The sequence below is a fragment of the Gossypium hirsutum genome, chromosome A05 (assembly GCF_007990345.1).
Source record: "Gossypium hirsutum isolate 1008001.06 chromosome A05, Gossypium_hirsutum_v2.1, whole genome shotgun sequence".
Classification (NCBI taxonomy): Eukaryota; Viridiplantae; Streptophyta; class Magnoliopsida; order Malvales; family Malvaceae; genus Gossypium; species Gossypium hirsutum.
In genome coordinates, this window is record NC_053428.1 from 42,561,730 (window position 1) to 42,584,058 (window position 22,329).

Below are 22,329 nucleotides of genomic sequence, written 5' to 3' on the forward strand. Positions count from 1 at the left end.
CATGGGTCACAACCACATAGACTTACACACTTTCATGTATTGTGATCCGTCATTCTAGTTATCATCTTACTAGAAGCTACACAATGACTGTTTTTATATCATAAGATGCCATGGGTCTTAACCTCATCATCTTACACTTGTTCTCATATCGTAATTTTCCAATCTGGTTAGCAATATAATTACCTTCCTAGAGGTATCTCAGAGGGACATTACTCAACATTCTCTTACCCGAATTTGTTCACACATCTGAGTGATTCATACCTTTTCTATATCAAACTATACCTGCATACTTACACATCCACATAGAACTTCATACATTTTCTCATAACATGTATATCATTTTTACTATGCTTCTAACACTTACCGATTAATAGTGTAACGCCCCAATTTTTGTGAATTCTGTGAATGTTGACATAGGTTTAATTATGTTTGTGGGCCTCTAGAAGGCCCAAGCTTAAGATAGAACCCGGTAATTTTAGTTAATTTTTGTTTCATAAGAAAAAGGGAGTGAAATTATGAAATAGGACCTATGTGAAAATGTTTGAAAATGCTATAGGCTAATTTGTAGTGGCCAAATAAATAGTAGTGCAAAATAGGAGGATTTGCATGTCAAATTCCCCACTTTTAATGTAGTGGCCGGCCAAGGTGATGGATAGTTGATAATATATGCATTTTAGCATTTTAATAGTTAATGGATGATGGGCATTAGCATTTTAATAGTTAATGGATGATGGGCATGGTAAGCATTATGGGCATATTTTTATTGGAATTATGGCATGAGTATGGCACAAATATTAGTATATCATTTATGTGTCATAAAATGTTGAGTGATAAGAATAACAAAAGGAAGTAAAGGAAGGCTTTTGTTCATTCTTTGTTCTTCATAGCCGAATTTGAGAGAGAGCAAATAGGGAGGAAACCCTTGAATATTCGGTCACTAGGAGGGGGAAAAATTAAAGGTAAGTTCTTGGTACTTTGCTTCTATCTTGAAGTTTATGAGTTCTTCTTGATTCTACCCTAACTCATGAAGCATATTTTGGTTTTTGGTTGTTGTTTCATGTTCTTTTGATGAAAAATGGAAGATAGGTGAAGTTCAGCCAAACAAATGGCAAGCATGTGCCTTAGATGCTAAGGGGAAAAATCGGCTAACATGTTGTGATTTAAAATGATGAAATGGAGATTATACTTAAGTAAAATCATAGATATGTGATGATTGATTGGTGATATACATGTTTAAATAACAAGCATGCAAGTTAGGTGTGAAAGAGTGATTTGGTAATAAATCTGCTTGGGACAGCAGCAGTAACGTGATTTTGGAAAATCACCATAAATTGTGGGAGATGAGTTAGAAGCTGCATAAATTATGTAATTAAATCTTAATGAGTCTAGTTTCAAATGGAATAAATGAGAACATATTTTGAATTCTGTACAATGAGAAATTTGATTTGTAATGAAGAGTGGTCAGATTAGTCAAACAATGAAACATGGGAAACTTTAAGAAAAATCTGGTATTGATTGGCCATACCAAAAATTCTGAAAATTTTATAGATAGAAGATATATGAGTCTATTTTCAGGGAAAATTAACGGCACTTGATTTGGAGTTTCGTAGCTCTAGTTATAAACGATTTAGTGACTGTTGCTTAGGAAGACAGCTTGCAGTGAAATTATGATTATGTGGTAAACATTGACAAAAATTTGTTAATGAGTTGCTTATTGATTTCTTATAAGCTTACTATGATCTGTAGGTGTGGTTGGCTGAATATTGTAAGGGGTTAATACGTAGTTTGTATTTGAATAGTTAGATTAACGTGTTAGTAATCCAATTGTAGGTGGTTTATGTGTGGATCTCGTCAGCATATCGTCGCAAACAGGTGTGTAACTAACACCCTCTTTCTTAGTCTAGATCGACAAAAGTCGAAAAGCCGAAATGCCGAAAATCGATATTTTGTAGATTTGCGAGTGTGTGAATGCTCGTGAGGTAAATCAGTTAATGTTTTTGGTAAGCTGCAATGTTTGGACTGCAAAGTGCATGATTTCTGTGCCCTCGATATTTTTTGGGCTTAATGGGCCAAAATTGGAATGATGGGCCAACGGGCCCAATTCGGTAAGAACCCTCGGTAGTGATTCTATTAGTACGTGAAAGTTAGGAATATGCATGAAAAACCCTAAAATAGATAAATTACTGAAATACCTTTAAAAGTGGAAAATTTACAGTTTTACCCCTAGGAGATAAATTACTGAAATACCCCTAGGGTTAAATTGACCTAAATGCATGTTTGACTGTTGTTATTTACTGCATGCCATGTTGTTATTATATGATGCATGAGACTGGGATATTGACGGAGGAAGTACTGAAAGTGGCTTGTCCACGTACTGGAGGCTTTGCCTCAATTTACTGTTAACTGAGCACCAAGGCTGCAACTGTGGAGTGTTGGGCTGGGTGGGTTGAGCTATTCCCCACATGGAGTGTATGGCTGGTACGGGTGGAGTGTAGTGGTTGGTGGGTTGAGTAGTCTCCCCAAATGGGCTTGCATAAGTTTACTAATGTTGCATGTATTTTGAAATGGGCCTATGGGCCATACTGTTATCTGAATAAGGGGCTAAGGCCCAGTTTATTGTAATCTGAAAAGGGCTCTGGCCCAGTACCACTGTTACCTGAATGGGCTTAGGCCCAATGGGCTTGAGCTGACTTGGACTTTGAATGGGTTTTCCTTACACACTGAGTTTCCCCAAACTCACCCCTTCTTTAACCTTACAGGTGAGCCTTGATGTGGGTGACTTGGAGCCGAAGGGGATTCAAAGTGGCCATGGTGAATACTTTTGGGTTTGAAAAAGAGACTGGTTTTCTTAAGTTATTTTTAATTACTATTTAATTTTTGGGTTGTAATAAGGCCATTTTAACTTTATTTTCTTCTTTGATTTTTATGGGATTATATTATTAAAAACAACTTTAAATTGATGGATACTAATTCAAATGGGCTAGACTTAGGGTGTATTTCAAAACGATACTTGTTTTCTTTTTTTTTAAAGAACACGACGTCACGAATATTTGATTTACCAAAGATAATCACTCAAAGAAATTTCAACTTATTATAACCAAGTGTGGCAATGGATGTGGGCATGTCTAGGATTGGATCCAATCGGAGAGCTTGGTACTTAAGCAGCCTTCATGGCTCACCTCCTCTGTTATGGATACCTACCTGGTGCCCAGCTTCCATTCACTTGGTTAGTTTGACAAAAGTCGGCTTTTTAAAACACTAAAAAGGGAACACGGGTTTTTGACTTCAAAGTGGCACGTCGGATTCGGCCTTAACGTCTGGGCTGGGTTTGGGGTGCTACATTTAGTGGTATCAGAGCCCAGTTGCAACAACTCGGCTGTGGATCGGGTCCAAAAAGGGTTTTCAAAACTTTATGCCAAAAAAAAGGGTATTTATGGAAAAACCTGACTTTTGAAAATTTCCTGTTTAAAGGAGATAATCTCTGAACTTTTTTTTAAACACAAATGTTTGGAAAATGGATTTTAAAAAGTCTAAATCTTTTGAGTTTATCTGAAAACTGATGAGGTGGCACACTGAATCCCCGGCACCAAGTCTGTAAGTACTATTCTATTTTATATACTGAACTGTACTATAGTTAGTACTAAACCTTATAGATAGTACTATAGATAATATAGCGTAAAGGCTACGAAACTGAGACTGTAGGGTAAACTAAGCCCTAGGAAACTGAGACAGTAGCTAAACTGTGGTTACGCGAGAACAACTCTAAAACCTTATCTGTTCATAAGATATTCTGTAATAAACAGTGGAAACAGTAAACTAACTGCATAGAATTCATAATCAGATAAATCGATATGAGTACGAGAGCTACTCGGGGAAGAGGCCGTGGTCGAGGCCGAGGTAGTACTCAAGCTGGATCTTCGTCTTCTGAACACATACCCGCTGGAGTAGCACGACCACCACCGGTGGATGAGAATGGGCCGTATGATCGGGCCGCGGGGGATGACGCTCTGTCCCAGGCCATGTTAAGAGTTCTGGAAAGGGTGGCCAGATCTAATATCGAGCTCATGAATAGGGGGTCCATTTTTGAGCGACTCCGGGCCAACGGAGCGGAAGTTTTTAGGGGTGTATCTGGAGTAGCCCCAAATGTGGCTGAGTACTGGCTAGAAACCGCGGAGCGGATTATGGATGACTTGGACTGCTCAGTAGAGCAAAAGTTAAAAGGAGCAGTATCCTTACTACGGGACGAGACGTATCAGTGGTGGATCACTGTGAGAGAGGGTACACCAACTGAGAGGGTAACTTGGGAGTTGTTTAAGCAGTCCTTCAAGGCGAAGTATGTCGGAGCTAGCTATGTGGATGCTCGAAGGAAGGAATTCCTGAACCTGACCTAGGGTGGCAAGACCGTTGCTGAATATGAGGCAAAGTTTCTGCGATTGAGCCAGTATGCTAATAGTATTTTCTCTACCGAATACGAGCGCAGTGTTCGCTTTGAGGATGGCCTCAGGGATGAGCTAAGGGTGCTCATAGCTCCACAAAGAGAGCGCGATTTTGCTGCACTGGTAGAAAAGGCTAAGATAGCCGAAGAGGTGAAGCAAGCTGAACAAAGGAACCGCGACAGGGATCGAAATCGGTTCAGGAGAGATGCTGGACCAACTGGTGCTGTAAACCGGAATGTTAAGAGAGCTAGGATGGAGGAACCAGTTCGAGCGGTTCCGGTGAATACTGTTAGACCACAAGCTTGTGGAGATTATGGTAGAATGCATCTGGGGGAATGTTGGAAACCTTCTGGGGCTTGTCTTCGTTGTGGATCAAAGGAACATAAGATCAGGGATTGTCCTAAGAGGCCAGCTCAGGCTCAAGTGGTTGAACAAAGGACTGTGCAACCCGTGCAAACAGCGCGAGGTTGACCGTCGCCGTCGAGAGGTCATGGCTGAGGTCACGGTGGAAATGGCCATGGACGTGGGGCACCTGGCAAGGGTACTGTTAACACTGAGGCTCGTCAGCCAGCTTTGGTATATGCTGCTTGTCGCCGCGAGGAGGGTGACGCACCTGACATCATAACTGGAACGTTTTTAATTTCTAGCATGCCGTATACTGCCTTGGCAGATGTTGGATCTACTCATTCCTATGTTGCATGTGCCATATCTGGGTCGTTGGGTGTGCACTCTGAGGAGATTGTGAGTGGGGTATCTGTACTAAGTCCTTTGGATCACTCGGTTAGGGTAGACAAACTGTATAGGGATGTACCCTTAGAAACTCAAGGTAGGATTTTCCCTGGAGATCTGATGGAGTTACCATTCGGAGAGTTTGACCTCATTTTGGGAATGGACTGGCTTGTTAAGCATAAAGCGACTTTGGATTGTGCTGCTAAACGAATAGTGTTAAGGACCACAAAGGATGAGGAGGTTATGGTGATAGGTGAGCGAAGGGATTATTTGTCCAATGTGGTGCTGGCATTAAGAGCCAAAAAGTGGATTCGGAAAGGTTGTGAGGTCTATTTGGCATTTGTAAATCAGTTAGAAGAGGAGGGACTGACAGTGGATAAGGTTAGGACCGTAAAGGAGTTTCAAGATGCTTTTCCGGAGGAGCTTCGAAGATTGCCTCCGAACTGAAAGGTTGAGTTTGGAATAGATTTGTTGCCTGGAACGGCGCCTGTGTCCATCGCACCGTATAGGATGGCACCGAAGGAGTTAGTGGAGTTAAAGGCTCAAATTCAAGAGTTGTTGGATAGGGGCTTTATTAGGCCAAGCGTGTCTCCATGGGGAGCACCAGTGTTATTTGTGAAGAAAAGGGACTAGACAATGTGCATGTGCATCGATAATCGCCAGTTGAACAAACTGACGATAAAGAACAAATACCTTCTACCAAGGATTGATGATTTATTTGACCAACTTAGAGGAGCTTCGGTATTTTCCAAGATTGACCTTCGATCTGGATACCATCAGTTAAGGGTAAAGGAAGTGGATATTCATAAGACAGCATTCAGGACTCGATATGGTCATTACGAGTTCCTGGTTATGCCGTTTGGGTTGACGAACGCACCTGCCGCTTTCATGGATCTAATGAATCGAATGTTCCAACCTTACTTGGACCGATTCGTGGTAGTTTTCATCAATGATATTCTGGTATACTCGGAAACCGAGGAGAAACATGAGGAGCATCTACGTATTGTGTTGCAAGTGCTGAGAGAGAAGGAACTGTATGCAAAGTTTAGTAAGTGTGAATATTGGTTGCAAGAAGTGGCTTTTCTAGGTCATGTGGTTTCTTCTGAAGGAATTAAAGTGGATCCTCGAAAAGTTGAGGCAGTTCTGGAATGGAAGCCACCAAAATCAATATCGGAAATTTGGAGTTTTCTGGGTTTGGCAGGCTATTACCAAAGGTTCGTAGAAGGATTTTCTTTGATTGCTGCACCATTGACGAAACTGTTAAGGAAAGGGGTAGCATTTGTCTGGACTAAGAGTCAGCAAAAAGCTTTTGACCATTTGAAAAAGGTATTGACTAAAGCACCAGTGTTGATTCAACCGGAGTCTGGGAAGGACTTCACTGTGTAGAGCGATGCGTCACATGTGGGGTTAGGATGTGTACTGATGCAAGAGGGTAAGATGGTTGCTTATGCTTCGCGGCAGCTTAAGTATCATGAAGCGAACTACCCTACGCACGACTTAGACCTAGCAGCAGTGATCTTCGCATTGAAAATCTGGACACATTACTTATATGGAGAAAAGTGTATCATATACATGGACCATTAGAGCCTAAAGTATCTGTTAACTCAGAAGGAGTTAAACCTTAGGCAACGAAGATGGGTAGAGTTGCTTAAGGATTACGACTGTTCGATTGAGTACCATCCAGGTAAGGCTAACGTGGTGGCTGATGCGTTGAGTCGAAGGGTTGTTTCTAATTTGAGAGCCTTGTTTGCATGTTTGAGTCTATTTGATGATGAAAGTCTATTAGCAGAATTGCAAGTGAGGCCTATTTGGACTGAGCAGATTAAAGAAAAACAGTTGAAGGATAACTTGTTGGTTCTTCGGTTTCAGCAAGTTGAGAAGGGTGAGAATGAGGATTTTGGACTGAATACTGAAGGAGTTTTATGCTTCCGAGGAAGAATTTGTGTTCCGAAGGACTCTGACTTGAGACAGTCAATATTGAAGGAAGCTCATGGGGGACTTTGTGCCATGCATCCTGGAGGGAATAAGTTGTATCACAACTTGCGAGAACTGTATTGGTGGCCTGGGCTTAAACGAGAAGTAACGGAGTTCGTGGGGAAATGTCTGACATGCCATCAAGTGAAAGCTGAACATCAATTTCCTTCTGGATTACTGCAACCGGTGAAAATTCCATTGTGGAAGTGGGAGAGAGTCATTATGGACTTTGTGAGTAGGCTACCTTTGACACCCACCAAGAAAGATTTTGCGTGGGTAGTGGTGGATAGGTTAACAAAATCTGCCCATTTCATACCAGTTCGTACTGATTACTCCCTGTAAAAGTTGGCTAGGTTGTATGTGGTAGAGATAGTGCGACTACATGGAGTGCCAGTGTCGATTATTTCCGACCGAGACCCTAAGTTTACATCTCGGTTCTGGAAGAAGTTACAGGAGGCATTGGGTACACGTTTGGATTTCAGTACTGCCTTTCACCCACAGACAGATGGACAGTCGGAGAGGGTTATTCAGATTTTGGAGGATATGTTCAGGGGTTGTATCATCGATTTTCGTGGGAGTTGGGAGGACTACTTGCCATTGGCGGAGAGTTTGCATACAATAACAGCTACCAAGCAAGTATTCAGATGGCTCCATATGAGGCACTTTATGGGCGGAGATGTCGTACGCCTACGTGTTGGACAGAGTTGGGTGAACGACAAGTGCTTGGACCGGAGTTGGTGGTAGATACTGAAAGTAAGGTTAAGTTGATAAAAGATCGATTAAAGGAGGCATCTGATAGACAAAAGTCGTATGTGGATCTAAAGCGCAGAGAGATAGAGTTCGCAGTTGGGGATATGGTTTTCTTAAAGGTTTCACCTTGGAAGAAGATCTTGAGATTCGGTAAGAAAGGCAAATTGAGTCCGCGGTTTATAGGGCCTTATCGAGTTCTTAAGCGGGTAGGGCCAGTAGCGTATCAGTTAGAATTACCACCAGAGTTAGACAGAATCCATGACATTTTTCATGTGTCTATGTTAAGACGATATCGATCGGATCCCTCACATGTTGTGCCAGTGGAGGAGATTGAAGTAAGGACTGATTTGACCTTTGAGGAAGAACCCATACAAATTTTAGATCGAGAGGTTAAAGTTCTAAGAAGGAAGTAGGTTCCGTTGGCAAAAGTACTGTGGTGTAATCATGGAAGGGAAGAAGCTACTTGGGAATCAGAAGAGACTATGCGTCAACAATACCCTCAACTATTTGGATCAGGTAAATTTCGAGGCCGAAATTTCTTTAAGGAGGGTAGAGTTGTAACGCCCCAATTTTCGCGAATTTTGTGAATGTTGGCATAGGTTTAATTATGTTTGTGGGCCTCTAGAAGGCCCAAGCTTAAGATAGAACCCGGTAATTTTAGTTAATTTTTGTTCCATAAGAAAAAGGGAGTGAAATTATGAAATAGGACCTATGTGAAAATGTTTGAAAATGCTATAGGCTAATTTGTAGTGGCCAAATAAATAGTAGTGCAAAATAGGAGGATTTGCATGTCAAATTCCCCACTTTTAATGTAGTGGCCGGCCAAGGTGATGGATAGTTGATAATGTATGCATTTTAGCATTTTAATAGTTAATGGATGATGGGCATTAGCATTTTAATAGTTAATAGATGATGGGCATGTTAAGCATTATGTGCATATTTTTATTGGAATTATGGCATGAGTATGGCACAAATATTAGTATATCATTTATGTGTCATAAAATGTTGAGTGATAAGAATAACAAAAGGAAGTAAAGGAAGGCTTTTGTTCATTCTTTGTTCTTCATAGCCGAATTTGAGAGAGAGCAAATAGAGGAGGAAACCCTTGAATATTCGGTCACTAGGAGGGGGAAAAATTGAAGGTAAGTTCTTGGTACTTTGCTTCTATCTTGATGTTCATGAGTTCTTCTTGATTATACCCTAACTCATGAAGCATATTTTGGTTTTTGGTTGTTGTTTCATGTTCTTTTGATGAAAAATGGAAGATAGGTGAAGTTCAGCCAAACAAATGAGCATGCCTGTGCCTTAGATGCTAAGGGGAAAAATCGGCTAACATGTTGTGATTTAAAATGATGAAATGGAGATTATACTTAAGTAAAATCATAGATATGTGATGATTGATTGGTGATATACATGTTTAAATAACAAGCATGAAAGTTAGGTGTGAAAGAGTGATTTGGTAATAAATTTGCTTGGGACAGCAGCAGTAACGTGATTTTGGAAAATCACCATAAATTATGGGAGATGAGTTAGAAGCTGCATAAATTATGTAATTAAAGATTAATGAGTCTAGTTTCAAATGGAATAAATGGGAACATATTTTGAATTCTGTACAATGATAAATTTGATTCGTAATGAAGAGTGGTCAGATTAGTCAAACAGTGAAACATGGGAAACTTTAAGAAAAATCTGGTATTGATTGGCCATACCAAAAATTCTGAAAATTTTATGGATAGAATATATATGAGTCTATTTTCAGGTAAAATTAACGGCACTTGATTTGGAGTTTCGTAGCTCCAGTTATAAATGATTTAGTGACTGTTGCTCAGGAAGACAGCTTGCAGTGAAATTATGATTATGTGGTAAACATTGACAAAAATTTGTTAATGAGTTGCTTATTGATTTCTTATAAGCTTACTATGATCTGTAGGTGTGGTTGGCCGAATATTGTAAGGGGTTAATACGTAGTTTGTATTTGAATAGTTAGATTAACGTGTTAGTAATCCAATTGTAGGCGGTTCGTGTGTGGATCTCGTCAGCATATCGTCGCAAACAGGTGTGTAACTAACACCCTCTTTCTTAGTCTAGATCGGCAAAATTCGAAAAGCCGAAATGCCGAAAACCGGTATTTTGTAGATTTGTGAGTGTGCGAATGCTCGTGAGGTAAATCAGTTAATGTTTTTGGTAAGCTGCAATGTTTGGACTGCAAAGTGCATGATTTCTGTGCCCTCGATATTTTTGGGCTTAATGGGCCAAAATTGGAATGATGGGCCAACGGGCCCAATTCGGTAAGAACCCTCGGTAGTGATTCTGTTAGTACGTGAAAGGTAGGAATATGCATGAAAAATCCTAAAATAGATAAATTACTGAAATACCTTTAAAAGTGGAAAATTTACAGTTTTACCCCTAGGAGATAAATTACCGAAATACCCCTAGGGTTAAATTGACCTAAATGCATGTTTGAATGTTGTTATTTACTGCATGCCATGTTATTATCTGATGCATGGGACTGTGATATTGATGGAGGAAGTACTGAAAATGGCTTGTCCACGTACTGGAGGCTTTGCCTCAATTTACTGTTAACTGAGCACCAAGGCTGCAACTGTGGAGTGTTGGGCTGGGTGGGTTGAGCTATTCCCCACATAGAGTGTATGGCTGGTATGGGTGGAGTGTAGTGGTTGGTGGGTTGAGTAGTCTCCCCAAATGGGCTTGCATATGTTTACTAATGTTGCATGTATTTTGAAATGGGCCTATGGGCCATACTGTTATCTGAATAAGGGCCTAAGGCCCAGTTTATTGTAATATGAAAAGGGCTCTGGCCCAGTACCACTGTTACCAGAATGGGCTTAGGCCCAATGGGCCTTAGCTGACTTGGGCTTTGAATGGGTTTTCCTTACACACTGAGTTTCCCCAAACTCACCCCTTCTTTAACCTTGCAGGTGAGCCTTGATGTGGGTGACTTGGAGCCGGAGGGGATTCAGAGTGACCATGGTGAATACTTTTGGGTTTGAAAACGAGACTGGTTTTCTTAAGTTATTTTTAATTACTATTTAATTTTTGGGTTGTAATAAGGCCATTTTAACTTTATTTTCTTCTTTGATTTTTCTGGGATTATATTATTAAAAACAACTTTAAATTGATGGATACTAATTCAAATGGGCTAGACTTAGGGCGTGATTTCAAAACGATACTTGTTTTTTTTTAAATAACACGACGTCATGAATATTCGATTTACCAAAGATAATCACTCAAAGAAATTTCAACTTGTTATAACCAAGTGTGGCAATGGATGTGGGCATGTCTAGGATTGGATCCAATCGGAGAGCTTGGTACTTAAGCAGCCTTCATGGCTCACCTCCTCTGTTATGGATACCTACCTGGTGCCCAGCTTCCATTCACTTGGTTAGTTTGACAAAAGTCGGCTTTTTAAAACACTAAAAAGGGAACACGGGTTTTTGACTTCAAAATGGCACGTCAGATTCGGCTTTAACGTCTGGGCCGGGTTTGGGCTGCTACAAATAGAGATATCATTGTCATTTAGATATACTTCTATTTGAATAGTACCCATGCAATAGTCAAGTTAGAGACTCACCTAATACTCACCCACTGTAAATCAAAACTCCAGACTCAAACATCCTTCTCGAACTAGCAGCAACAATTGCTTAAAGAATATAGAATTATGAAATAAAACTTACACACAAATTACTATAATCTCAATTAAGAACAACCCTCATGCAAAGCCTTCTGCTTACAACTTACTATTCATTTACCACTTATAAAGTTGCTCTTTTAGAATTTAACATGCAGAGTTGTAATACTTACCCAGAGTTGTAAGCATAATACAAAAGAGTTCCATGAATAAGTAATCAATTATATGGAACAAATTGCTTTACATCAAATGCTCTAAGGAATACTACTATCATATTATCAAGTTTGAGCTTGAGCAACTTTAGTTATCAAAAGAGCAAAATTCGAGTGTCTTGATAATTCTTTTACAAAATAAATTATTTTAAATTAACGTTTTATTTTTTTTAATTTAAAAGCAACAAGTTTTAATGTTTATAGTATAGTATTTTATAATATATAAATTTAATTCTTATGTGAAATAAATTATATAATATATTATAAATTTGACATTATGTCTTAAATAAATTTGTAAAGTAAAATATGTTGAACTTTTAGATATTATAAATATATATAAGTATAGTAGAACAATTCATCTTTAAATTAATGTCTTTCATGGTGATTTTTATATAAAATTTCATCGCCATTGCTCCGTTTGTATTCAAATACATATTGTATTATCGATTTTAATCTTATTGTTATGGGAAATAATCACACCACCACTACCACTATTTTTAATTTCACCTTAATTCATTTTTTGGACTTTGTTTATTTATCATCACCTTTTAAATTTTAGAAAAAAAATCATATTTAGATAGATAGCTTAACTTATAAATTTTAAATTTTTCAAGTTTATATTTTGGGTTAGTATTTGGTACTTTGGTGGAATAAATTGTTTTATTCTACAAGCAACCTTAAAAAATTGTTATGTGTTTCTTTTTTTAAAATATATTCTTGTAGGACATTTGTCAACTCCTAACCTTACCCACGGAATTTAAAAACTCTAGTCACAATGTATCAAATATTTTACCTTATATCTTTTCCACAACCAAATTTAGGAAAAAATTCCATATTTAGTAAATAAACATCTAATAAATACATTCCATAAAACATATATACATTTTAATGTCAATATTCAAAGTCCACTTTTATTCCTTCCATTTTATGCATGTATGCTAGCCCATATTAATGTTGAAACAACAAAAAGAATTATAGATCAAATAATTGGAAGTTTAAGGTTTTTTAACCTATTTTTTCCTATTTGAATTTTTTTTCTTAGTTTTACTTTATATCTTTTAATCATATTTCACATCATTTGTCATAACATCATATTTTTCATCGATTTTTTACATTAAGATTATAGAAGGGAATCATTCATTAATGATTTGAAGAATGAATTTAATGATAGTGTAATCGAATAGTTGCAGTGTGAGGCTGAGATTTTTTACTAGAAACGATTTATTACATTCAGTAGGATAGTAATTCTCTCATAATAGAAGCCGACAAATTTATTATTTTCAGAATTTATACTTAGAAAATAAATTCTCACTATTTTTTGACAAACTAATAATATTGAAAACTTATATAAATTGTTGTGTTTATAACTCTATCAGTGTTATCTATTTATAGGGAGAAATGGAGAATCTTGATTGAATTAGTAGAAAACAAATAATATTTATTAATAAAAAAACTAATATTCTAATTTAGATATATTTATTTAATAAATTCCAAACACTGAATATTTTTTTTTTAGAGATTTCAAAGAAGTACATGTTGAAATATGTATAGAATATAATTTTGTATGCAAAAATATATGAAAAATGAAAAGGTACAATGTAACCATCTTCAAATCCCTCCAATGTAGGCATCAACCAATAAAATGTTTTATTATCAAGTATAATTAATATAAAGCCTCTTGTCTCCAAACCAACCCATTTCATCTTTATCAACAAATTGCTGCCATAATATATAAAAAATAAACAAGTGAACCCAATCTGCAGGAACCTCCCAGAAAGATGCTTCTGAATGATAAATACATTACAAAACCTGGGTAAATGATAAAATACCATATTATCACCTGTATCATAAGTCATCAATTTTAGCGGTCCACCATAATTTTTTGGCACTTCAAAATTTTGTCATGACTTTCGTAGTGAAAGACTATGTTTTAAATTACACATTGCTAAGATCTCTATATATTGCTTTTCCCACTTGAATTTTTCTGCACTAAAACATCAAATAGAAGTGACTTAAAAAAAGATAAAAATGAAGACGCAAGTAATTTGTTCGACTGCCTTTCCTCTCCTTTGCATTCTTCTTCTTTTTCTTAGTGTTGAAGCTCAGACGTGCAGCCCTAGTGGCAAGATCCAAGGGAAAACCCCTCCACCAGGGCAATGCAACCAGGAAAATGATTCTGATTGTTGCAAGGATGGCAAGTGGTACATACAAATGTTCACCCCCTATATCAAGCCAAACGAAAGCAACACTGGCGCTTAACAGCTTTGAGCGAGATGGAGATGGTGGTGCACAATCTGAATGTGACAACCAGTACCACTCTGATGATGACCCTGTTGTGGCACTTTCTACAGTGTGGTATAACAACAGGAAGAGGTGTTTCAATTATATCAACATCCATGGCTGTAGCAACCCAAATTTACCAGGGCCCATTTATTAATAAATAAATGAACAAATAAATAAAAGTTTATTTATTTCAGTCCAGTTTACAGACTCAATACTATAGCCCACTAATCCATTAACTCGTAGCCCAGCTAAACTACCCAAAACCCAGTACCCAGCTACAACCCAATCTTTGGCCCCAAAATCTATTAACCCCTTAACCCAAGACATACAATGCCCAAATAGCCCAAGTTGCTAACAGAACACGAAAAGCCCTAGGGTTTCAGAAACCCTAGGCGCCACAAATGGAAGGCTCCAGAAGCTAAACACCGTAATCAATGCGTCATTCCATCTACCTCCATCGACGTCGTGATTCTCGGCCTCAAATCTAGCCGTAGTTGAAGCCGAATAAACGCAGATCAGCGCCAACACCGTCGTCGTTAGGGCCTAATCATCCTGGTCCACTGATTTCCTCGCTAGATACCTGCAAAAGGAAAGAAAGAAACAGCAGCAAACAAGCAAAACAGATATAGAAAGAAATAAAAAGATTTCTTCCTGAATATGAACCGGTGGCTATAAAAGCCTCCTTTGTAACCTGTAAAAGGGGATTTTTTTTCTGGACAGAGACAAAAGAGATATACGCATATATTTACAGAAATAAAAAATATAGGCAGTTTTCATACCAAAAAACAGAGGTGATTTATTTGCTCTATTCCTTTTTTTTTTCATGTAAATAGTGTTAACAATAAGAAAGAAGAGATGACCTGCGTTTGGGCCGAGAGGAAGGAGGGCTTTTAGGCTTCCCGCCACCGTACATGGCGGCACGTATAGCGTGTGGGCACTCGCAGTCCAGTGGCCGGAGGCCTGAGGCCGGGGCCGGATAGCCCCCTTTTTCCTCCTCTTTTAGAGGATTCAAAAACTTTTTTTTAAGACTGATTGCTAAATGAATTTTAGGCCTAAGTTTTAGCTTATATAATCCAACAAAAACGACGTCGTTTTGCTTAAAATAATAAGCTTTAAAACGGCGTCGTTCCAAGGAGGATCCGCGCATTGACCTGATGAACCAGGGAGGATCCGCGTGTTTTGATAAATGGGCAAATTGCCTAATCGCCCCTTCCGTGTTTTCAAATTCTTTAAATTCATTTTAGTTTTTATTTTAATTTAGGCCTTATAGTTTATATTTATTTCAATTTAACCCCAGCGCCCTTTTAAATCAGTTTTGGGAAGCGGTGTCGTTTTATGGGATTAGGGCTAATTACCCAATGAGTCCCTCAGTTTTAGCTTGTGTTTTAATTAAGTCCAAATATTTGTGTTATTTTGCAATTAGCCCCAGATTTTTCAATTAGATTCAATTTTAATCCCTTTTTATATATTATTAATATCAAATAGTTTATAATTTTAAAATCTTGTTTATCATCCTTTTTTATATTTTACTTTGTTATATTTGCATATATATTTTCATTGTATATATTATTTATTTTACTATGTTTTATCTATTATAATATTTTTTTAATTTTTAACATATATTTATTATATATTATTCATATTTATACTATATATATTTTTAGTACATATTATTTTTATATTATAAATTATATTATTATACATTTTATTTATAAATTTAGCATATACTATGTGTTTTCCTATATGTATTAATTATTTTACTATATTCTTATATGAAATACTTATTAAATTATTATTTTATATATTTCCTCATATATTATATTATATATATTTTATTACATATATTTTTATTACTATACGATTTATATTATATTTTATTTGTAGATTATATTATGTTTCATCATATCTCCTTATTGCCTTGTTTTATCACAAAGTATACACTGTTACTTAGTAATTACATATATATTTTTGTAACATTTAGTGCATTATTTTTCTTATATACTAAGTTATTATGCTTTAAAATATAATCTATATATATATGTATTCTTCATTTCGAAAGAGGGGTTCTCTTTTATAATTTTTTATATATTATTTAATATATTTCTAAATAGCTTATTTTTTATATTTTGTACACTAAATTTGTTTCTAGATTCTCTTTTATGTTGATATTGTCTAATAGGTTAAATTCCACATATCATCTTATTCTTGCTTTTTATATTCACATAAAATTAGTTAATTGTGATAATTTAGATATGTTTGCATGAAATGTTGTTAGGTATGTATTATACAATTTATACTATTGAATTCATTATATTCCATGTTGTATTGTGTATGTAATAATATTATTTATGACCATGCATGAAATAATAGCATATTGGGTAATTTAGATCCTTGTTCGTCACCTTTACTATATTTGCATGAAATGATAAAGCATATATATTGTAATTAGGTTTATTTAATTTCTTATAATATGTAAAACATATCATTATTTTTAAAATCAAAAGTCGTTAAAAAGGAACTTAAAAAAAAAAAAGAGCAAGGCAATGTTTTGGATACTTAGAAATTCGAGAAATAGTGCCCTAACATGCTGTGTTGCAATTTCTCGTTTATCTAAATATCTAAAATATCTTTTTTAAGCGAGTTTTATAAATCATAAGATGATTTTAGCTACGAAAGTTTAAAGATGTCGTGTCCAATTATGCTGGATGTGATATTTATTACTCCTTCAAAGTGAATGAATCTCGATTCTCTTAATTTGAATTATTACGAAAATAAGGAAACCTCATTTTTTAAATATTCTCAAAATTCTGACATTGAGACAAAAATTATCCAATTTGGTACCAATTTTGGGCGTTATGAGGGTGCTAATCCTTCCTCGAACGTAACCGACTCCCAAACCTGTTTTCTCACAATTTCGTAGACCAAAACGTTTTGTATAGTGATCCAATCACACTTTAAAAGATTGGTGGCGACTCCCGTTTTCGTTTGTCAAAAGTTGATCCCCGTTTTTCAAAAATCCCTTTAAAAAATGGTTTCGACAGCTTGGCGACTCCACTGGGGACTTAAGAGAGTCAAGCCAAGAAATTGAGTATTTTTTGTCTCAATGTCGGAAGTTTAGAACATTTAAAATTTGATCTTTTTTTTTACATGTGTTTGCTGCATATGTTTGTTACTTTATTGCTATACATTGCATTTGCATGACCGATGTGGTCATACCCTTAAGTGGGAGTGAGAAGCTACGCTTTCGTGAGGTTTTCACCTTCGTATGAGCTAGTGGATTGCTTCCGGGATACTCTACCTATGTCTTCGTGAGATTTTCATCTCCGTATGGCCTTAGGGAAAAGTGTCCCCCTGAACTGAACTTGGTCTATATGAGCCTATAATGGGTGAGAACCGAGGAATCTGCTGGTTCAGGTACCTTTGTTTTAGAGCTAAAACCCATATAGTGAACTTTTAAGCGCTTACCCTAGGGATAATAATGATAACCTTTAGAAAATTGCCCTTATAAGGATTTGTTTATCATTTTCCTTTATATATGATACTGACTTACTGTTTTTATTTTGTTGTCATTGCATGTCATTCCGCATTTAAAGGTGTCGATTCAAGGCTCGATTTCTAGATTAGAAAGTTTTGTAATGAGGAACGAATACCTTAATAAAGTAGAGGACAGTGCTTCTGTCTGTACCTGGTCAGAGAAAACCTAGTTAGAGAAAGGAGATAGTGTCACCGAGGGGTATACGTCAGAGTTATGGGACTTCATTCGTGTTAATTCGACGCAGAATGAGTTGCAGGAGATGAGAAACATTTGGGCCCAGTGGGATGATGATGCTAAGCAGCTTTTCTATCAGAGTTATGGAGAACTTCCATATTTGCTAGACGTCAAGGTAGATAGACACTTGTTTCGAGCTGTGGTACAGTTTTGGAACCCTGCTTATAGTTGTTTTTACATTTGGTGATGTTGATCTTGTACCTACTTTAGAGGAGTATACGACTTTACTGCGTTGTTCAATGATTCAGGGTTACAAAGCTTATGTTAGGCCTGCTAGCCTTCCAACTTTTGCGAAAAAATTGGTAATGATTACTGGGATGAGTGAGCAGTGGGCTGTAGCTCGTGTGCAGCAAAAGGGTGATAGTAAGTGCATTCTATGGGTCGTTTTGAGGGATTTGATATTGACGTATCCAGATGTGAAGAAAAAGGTCGACGTCCTGGCTTTGAGCATTTACGGCATGGTGATCTTCCCAAAGGTGTTGGGGCACATAGATGAGTCGATCGCAGATTTGTTTGATCGACTTAGTAAATAGAACACGCCTATGCCCGCGATCCTAGCTGAGATGATAAGATCCTTGAGCGCATGTCGAAAAGCTGGTGAAGGAAGATTCATTGGATGTGCACAGTTGCTGTTGGTTTGGTTTCATAGTCACTTCTGGAAGCTCGATAAGGTTCCTTGCCAAGTTTTCTTTGAGGGTTATTCTCCCTTAAAGGAAGCAGTGGACATACCTAGGAGAGATGACATTTCAGAGGAGAGATGGTTAGACATTCTTCAGAATCTTCGAGAGGAAGATGTTATGTGGAAGGCTCTTTGGTTGGTTTCTAGTGAAGTCCTTTACCGATGCGGCAGTTTTGATTGGGTCCCTTTGCCAGGAATTTGGGGAGCTGTTGGATATACACCGTTGCTTGTTTTAAGGCAATATCGAGCGAGGCAGTTCATACCGGCTACACAGGGTCTGGCCCAGAGTGATTTCTCTTACAAAGGAGATCACTATAAGAAGAGGATGCGAGAGATTTCTGAGGCTTGGAAGAAGCCTTTCTGTGTGAAAATCTTGACTGAAGGCTCAACGTCAACCCTCGAGTATAAGGGCTGGTTTAGTAAGAGATTCAACGATAATATCCCTAGGCCAATTTTGGGAGTGGCTCGATCATTAGAGGAGAACTTACGAGTGATCCCATCGGAGTTGGAAGTTATGAAGCAGGAGTTCTAGAGAAAGAATTCAAAGCTGGAAAAGAGGATTGAGAAGCTCGAAGAGGAGAAAATGTGCTTGGGTCTCGATGTTGACATTCAAAAAATGGAAGTCGAGAAGGTGAAAAAGAAAAAGAGAAAGATCGAAGAAGATCGAGATAACTTAAAGGCGCATTATAAGAGGGCCCAGGTAACATTGAAAAGGGTCAGATTAGGGAGATCTTCAGAGCAGTGGCAGCATGAGATTCAAGAGGGAGAAGAAGTTCCAAGAGATACAATCACGTAGTCAGACCCTAGAAAAGGAAAATCAGGGACTAAAAGTTAAGGTGACAGAGCTTGGACGATCTCTTCATCATTACTGAAGTCGTAACTCTGCGTCGAATTAACGGCAAGCTTGGATAAGATCGAGGAAATGAAGCACAACATTGGAGAGTTAGAAGCAGCACTACAGGGCTGTGAGTTACGGATTGAGCAGCTCGAGGCAAGAGAAGAACAGTGGAAGGGAGAACTTCACCATCTTCAGAGTCAAGTGGGAGATAGAGATCATGTTATTGGTGAGGCCTTAGTTTAGATTCGAGAGGTCGCTGAACACTTGCAGGAGTTGGCAACACAAGCTAGAATGCTGAGTATGATGTATGAGTCATCGTCAGACAAAGGACGAGAGTTAGCATTGTTATTAGATAGGGTTAAGACTCTAGGCCTATGGACAAAAGTGTATTTGTAATTCATTTTATGAAAAGATTTTTGTTCCTTAAATAACGTTTTCTAAAATGAAACTGAGTCAGAATCGACATCTTTTTTTTTTGCATTCATGCATTCGTATTTCATTACATCATATGCATTCAAGTTTATAGAAAGACCCTAATTAGTTAAAATTATTAGGGGGAAAGAGAGTAAGAAAGAGGAAATCTGGCAGCAACACATCCCTACTGTACACGTGCTAAGTCGAAGAATATGGACCAAAGATTTGAATAGTTACAGAAGGACATGCAAGACCAACTGCAAGAGCAATTGGAAAAAATGCAAAATGACATGAGGGAGCAAATGCTGGAAGCTCAGAAGAACATTATGGCTGAGATGGCTCAACTACTGAGGGCCACTAATAAGGGAAAGGCTCCCATGGCAATTGCTGGAGAGGAGAATGAGGGTCATCCTCCTGGTTTCACTCCACCTCACATACAAACTCAACCTGAGGCATATCCTCGAGGGCCGTTTGTCACAATAAGGCCTCAACAGGGTCAAGTTAATACTGGGATCCCTATAAATTTCCCAACTGGTTCGGGATTCAATTTAGGCGATAACCCTACCAATCCTCTCATTCCTGATTTGGATATAGCTAAAAAGGAAGATTTGAGAGCCGAAGCTACAAAACAGTTGGAAGAACATTGCCGATGGCTGGAGGAGAAATTTAAAGTTTTAGAGAGTGCTGATGGGCATCATGGAGTCGATGCCAAAGACTTGAGTTTGGTCCCAGACTTGGTGCTTCCCCATAAATTTAAAATGTCAGAGTTTGAAAAGTACAACGGGACTACTTGCCCAGAGGCCCACATCACGATGTTCTGTAGAAGAATGACTGGGTACGTAAACAATGATCAGCTGTTGATCCATTGTTTCCAAGACAGTTTAGTAGGAGCGGCAGCCAGGTGGTACAATCAGTTGAGTCGGGCTAGAATAAGTTCATGGAGGGATCTGGCACAAGCCTTCATGCAGCAGTACAATCATGTGACTAACATGACTCCAGACAGGATCCCGCTGCAAAACATGGAAAAAAAGCCTAATGAGAATTTTAGGCAGTATGCACTGAGATGGAGAGAGGTGGCCATGTAAGTTCAACCACCCTTGTTGGAGAAGGAGACTACCATGTTGTTCATCAACACTTTAAAGGCTCCATTCATCACCCATATGATCAGAAGCACCACTAAAAGTTTTACTGATATAGTCATAGCAGGAGAGATGATCGAGAAAGCCATAAGAGGTGGCAAAATTGAGGGAGAAGCAAGCAAGAGATCGGCTCCTAGAAGGAAAGATAGCGAAGTGAATAACACAAGCACCTACAACACGATGGCAATCACAGTTGGTTAACCCAAAACATCTGCGGTTGATTAACAAAGTTCTCAAAAGAAAGAGTCAAGAACCAGGTAGAATACTGAAAGGATGCAATTCACACCTATTCCCATGATGTATCGTGAGCTCTATCAAAGTTTATACGATGCACATGTTATTCTCCTTTCCATTTGAAACCACTGTAACCCCCATATCCCAAATGGTATGACGCAAATGCCAGATGTGAATATCATGCTAGAATACTAAGGCATTCAATTGAAAATTGTACCGGTTTCAAGAAAGCCGTAGAAAGGTTTATTAAGGTGGGTGTAGTGAAGTTTGACAATACCCCGGTCCTGAAAACCCACTGCCGAATCATGGCGATCAAGGAGTGAATGCTATTGGCGAAGCCAATAAGAGAAGAGTGAAGGAATATATTGCTCAGGTGAGGGTGCTTATGAAAATAATCTGAGAGGAGATGATGAAGAGAGGTATGCTAACCTCTAAAAATTATAAAAGAGAAATAAGAAACTATGGTGAGTGCAATGAAACTCAAGACTGTGAAGAATTCAAGGCCTTGGTGCAAGGCTTTATAGACAATAAAGAGCTACAAATTTTTGAAGGTAGCTTTAGTGAAAAACAAGTATGTGTGCTGGAGGATGAACAGCAAAGAACCAGTCAGCCAAGGATTATTATTTCCTTGCAGGGGAATAATGAAGTAAGGACACAAGTGGTGCCTAAGGTCATAATCCATAAACCCGTATCCTTTCCTTATAAGGATAACAAAAGGGTACCATGGAGTTATAACTGCCATGTGTCATTACCGGAGAAAGAGGATGTAGCCAGTGAGTCCAAGGATGTACAAATTGATAGTTCCCATACACGGAGTGGGAAGTGGTATGATACGGTAGGCATTAGAGAGGAGTCCATAAAAAAAAGAATGCTAGTGTGGAGAAGGAGAAAGAAGCTGAAGTGCTAGTCAAGGAGCCAGTTAAGAAGGAGGAGGCTAAGGAATTTCTAAAGTTCCTTAAGCATAGCGAGTATAGCGTGGTCAAGCAGTTGCGTAAGCAGCCGGCTCGTATATCAGTATTGTCTCTACTTCTGAGTTCTGAGGCGCATAGAGGGGCATTGATGAAGGTGCTTAACGAGACATATGTCATCCATGACATATTCGTTAACAAGCTGGACTGGTTGGTGAACAACATTAGCGCAGATAATTTCATCTATTTTAATGATGATGAAATCCCACCGGGGGGCAGGGGGTCAACTAAGGCCTTGCACATTACCACTCGATG

At 38.0% G+C, this 22,329-nt stretch overlaps 1 pseudogene; it reads left to right on the forward strand.

Annotated features, from left to right (window-relative positions):
- LOC107961050 (uncharacterized) overlaps positions 1 to 22,329 on the forward strand; it is a 90,193-nt pseudogene that overhangs the window by 12,619 nt on the left and 55,245 nt on the right.